This window comes from Somniosus microcephalus, unplaced genomic scaffold (assembly GCF_052327205.1).
Source record: "Somniosus microcephalus isolate GS21.2 unplaced genomic scaffold, FLI_Smic_1.0 unresolved_chr1, whole genome shotgun sequence".
NCBI lineage: Eukaryota > Metazoa > Chordata > Chondrichthyes > Squaliformes > Somniosidae > Somniosus > Somniosus microcephalus.
Genome location: NW_028225179.1, coordinates 19,808,122 through 19,812,606, shown reverse-complemented (window position 1 = coordinate 19,812,606; position 4,485 = coordinate 19,808,122).

The window sequence follows — 4,485 nt, the reverse complement described above, 5'->3', positions numbered from 1 at the left end:
CCTCTACACTGTCCCATCAAACACTCCCAGGGCAGGTACAGCACGTGTTAGATACAGAGTAAAGCTCTCGCTACACTGTCCCATCAAACACTTCCAGGGCAGGTACAGCACGGGTTAGATACAGAGTAAAGCTCCCTCTCCACTGTCCCATCAAACACTCCCAGGGTAGGTACAGCACGGGTTAGATGCAGAGTAAAGCTCCCTCTACACTGTCCCATCAAACACTCCCAGGGCAGGTACAGCACGTGTTAGATACAGAGTAAAGCTCCCTCTACACTGTCCCATCAAACACTCCCAGGGCAGGTACAGCACGGGTTAGATACAGAGTAAAGCTCCCTCTACACTGTCCCATCAAACACTTCCAGGGCAGGTACAGCACGGGTTAGATACAGAGTAAAGCTCCCTCTACACTGTCCCATCAAACACTCCCAGGGCAGGTATATCACGGGTAAGATACAGAGTAAAGCTCCCTCTACACTGTCCCATCAAACACTCCCAGGGCAGGTATAGCACGGGTTAGATACAGAGTAAAGCTCCCGCTACACTGTCCCATCAAACACTCCCAGGGCAGGTACAGCACAGGTTAGATACAGAGTAAAGCTCCCTCTAAACTGTCCCGTCAAACACTCCCAGGGCAGGTACAGCATAGGTTAGATACAGAGTAAAGCTCCCTCTACACTGTCCCATCAAACATTCCCAGGGCAGGTACAGCACGGGTTAGATACAGAGTAAAGCTCCCTCTACACTGTCCCATCAAACACTCCCAGGGCAGGTACAGCACGGGTTAGATACAGAGTAAAGCTCCCTCTACACTGTCCCATCAAACACTCCCAGGGCAGGTACAGCACTGATTAGATACAGAGTAAAGCTCCCTCTACACTGCCCCATCAAACACTCCCAGGACAGGTACAGCACGGGTTAGATACAGAGTAAAGCTCCAGATACACTGTCCCATCAAACACTCCCAGGGCAGGTACCTCAGGGGTTAGATACAGAGTAAAGCTCCCTCTACACTGTCCCATCAAACACTCCCAGGGCAGGTACAGCACGGGTTAGATACAGAGTAAAGCTCCCTCTACACTGTCCCATCAAACACTCCCAGGGCAGGTACAGCACGGGTTAGATACAGAGTAAAGCTCCCTCTACACTGTCCCATCAAACACTCCCAGGGTAGGTACAACACGGATTAGATACAGAGTAAAGCTCCCTCTACACTGTCCCATCAAACACTCCCAGGGCAGGTACAGCACGGGTTAGATACAGAGTAAAGCTCCCTCTACACTGTCCCATCAAACACTCCCAGGGCAGGTACAGCACGGGGTTAGATACAGAGTAAAGCTCCCTCTACACTGTCCCATCAAACACTCCCAGGGCAGGTACAGCACGGGTTAGATACAGAGTAAAGCTCCCTCTACACTGTCCCATCAAACACTCCCAGGGCAGGTACAGCACGGGGTTAGATACAGAGTAAAGCTCCCTCTACACTGTCCCATCAAACACTCCCAGGGCAGGTACAGCATGGGTTAGATACAGAGTAAAGCTCCCTCTACACCGTCCCATCAAACACTCCTAGGGCAGGTACAGCACGGGTTAGATACAGAGTAAAGCTCCCTCTACACTGTCCCATCAAACACTCCCAGGGCAGGTACAGCACAGGTTAGATACAGAGTAAAGCTCCCTCTACACTCTCCCATCAAACACTCCCAGGGCAGGTACAGCACAGGTTATATACAGAGTAAAGCTCCCTCTACACTGTCCCATCAAACACTCCCAGGGCAGGTACAGCACGGGTTAGATACAGAGTAAAGCTCCCTCTACACTGTAAAATACCCTGGTCGTGTATACATATATCTGTAAGATTAGGGTTTGGTTTAATCTCGTGATGAAGGTTTTTCTGCTTTCTGTTGACTTGTGGATTTGTGCTGTGCTAGAAATGATGAAAGGGTTAAATTGTCCATTCCCAGGATGTTTCCGGGTTTGATAATATCCGTTCACAGTTGAGCCGACAGTGCTGCTTGCTTCCTGCTGAAGTCCTGGATGTCTGATCCCTGCCTGTTTGACCACAACTTTGTCAACACAATGGGCGGAAGACAGCGAGAGGAAGTGGGACAATGGGCCCTGGATGATCAACAAGTTGGCATCTGGTGTTTTGTCAGGAAATCACTCATTTCTGGGCCTCTTGTTCACAAACTCTGGTCAGGCCCCAATGAATCATCAGTGGTCGGGAAATTATTGGTAAAAATTCTGAGGGACAGAATTAGTCTCCACTTGGAGAGGCAAGGATTAATCAAGGATAGCCAGCATGGCTTTGCCAGGGGAGATCATGTCTGACCAATTTGATTGAATTTTTCGAGGGGGTGACTAGGTGTGTGGATGAGGGTAATGCAGTTGATGTAGTCTACATGGACTTCAGTAAGGCTTTTGACAAAGTCCCGCATGGGAGACTGGTCAAGTAGGTAAGAGCCCATGGGACCCAGGGCAATTTGGCACATTGGATCCAAAATTGGCTTAGTGGCAGGAGGCAGAGGGTGATGGTCGAAGGTTGTTTTTGTGACTGGAAGCCTGTGTCCAGTCGTGTACCGCAGCTGATGTTAGGCTCACTAGCCAGTAATTCCCTGGTTTATCCCTACTACCCTTCTTGATTGAAACATATAAGATCCTGAGGGGTCTGGACATGGTGAATGTGGAGAGGATGTTTCCTCTAGTGGGAGAATCTAGAACTAGGGGTCATTGTTTAAAAATAAGGGGTCACCCATTTAAGACTGAGATGAGGAGAATTTCTGGTATCATCCTTGTAAATCTTCTCTGCACCCTCTCCAGTGCCTCTATATCCTTTTTATAATATGGCGACCAGAACTGTACGCTTTACTCAAAGTGTGGTCTAACCAAGGTTCGATACAGGTTTAGCATAACTTCACTACTTTTCAATTCTATCCCTCTAGAAATAAACCCTAGTGCTTGGTTTGCTTTTTTTATGGCCTTGCTAACCTGTCCCAACTTTTAGTGATTTGTGTATTTGTACTCCGAGATCCCTTTGTTCCTCTACCCCACCTAGACTCGCACCCTCCCAGTGATAAGTGACCTCCCCATTCTTCCTACCAAAATGTAATACCTCACATTTATCTGTTCAGCCTTGGTCACTCTGCAAAAACACTGAAATGTTTAAGAATGAAATCAGGGAGGCAAAAAGCTCAGGTGAGGCAGTTTAAAAAGACAGTCCCTGACCAGAGATTGCTGGATGCTGACACTCGGTGCTCACGAGTATAGAATGTCCCATTCCCCAGGCACGGACATCCAGCACCTCGATCACAGCAAAAATTCACAAAACAATGGCAATACAACTTGGAGCAGAGACGGTTAAGTGGAGCTGTGATCGAGGTGCTCAAAATTATTAGGGGTTTTGATCGAGCAAACAAGGAGAAGCTGTTGTCACGGGCAGGAGGGTCGGTAACGAGAGGACACAGATTTCAGATCATTGGCAAAAGAATCGAGAGAGGAAATGAGGAGACTTTTTTTACACAGCGAATTGTGATGATCTGGAATGCACTGCCTGAATGGGAGGTGGAAGCAGATTCAATAGTAACTTTCAAAAGGGAATTGGATATATACTAAAAGCAGAAATTTGCAGGGCTGTGGGGAAAGAGCAGGGCAGTGGGACTAATTGCATCGCTCTTTCAGAGAGCCGGCACCAGCACGATGGGCCGAAAGGCATCCTACTGTGCTCTATGATTCTATAACATCAGCTTCTCTCTGCTCACTAGTACTGAGAGAACAGGGAATAATCTTTAAATCCAGCCCAGTTATTGGGGGCTCTTAACATTAACAAGCCCCAGTTGCCTGAATTAACATGGTTCAGTCCTGGATGTGATTAAAGGCATCGGAAACAGTGGAATCGACCCACCGCAGTCACACTGTGGACACTCTGGTGTGTCAGCGGGTGGGATACACCAGGGAATCCCTTTCCACACACTGACGTTGACTCTAATGATCAGGAGTCCCAGGGTTTCGGATACCAGATAATCAAGCTCACAAGAACACAAATTGTCTCTCCAGGCTTTATTAAGAGCGCTGCATAACGCAGATCGGGTGATAATTCCATCAATCTGGAGAATAGAAGTACAGTGGATTCATGCGCGATCTTCTCGAGTCTGTTCCAACTGACAACGGCTTAAGTGGCCTGTTCTTATACACAAGCTTGGTTACCACTCAGGAAATGGGATTGTTTGGACCTGTCTGTTGACTGCCTCCTGAACTCCTGCTAATTCAGGGAATTTAGTCCATCTGTGACCAGACTATAACCACAAGCCCGTCTGGTTATCACACCTATACGGTCCGTGAGGTTATCAGATTCACACCCAGACGTTGTGTCTTTACTTGTCTGGCACTTCATCCCATAACACGGGTAGAGGGGCTCAGTAATGTTTCATTCATCAGAAAAAGACAAAGTACAACAACATACTGGTCAGCTTAACAGAATCTCATCAT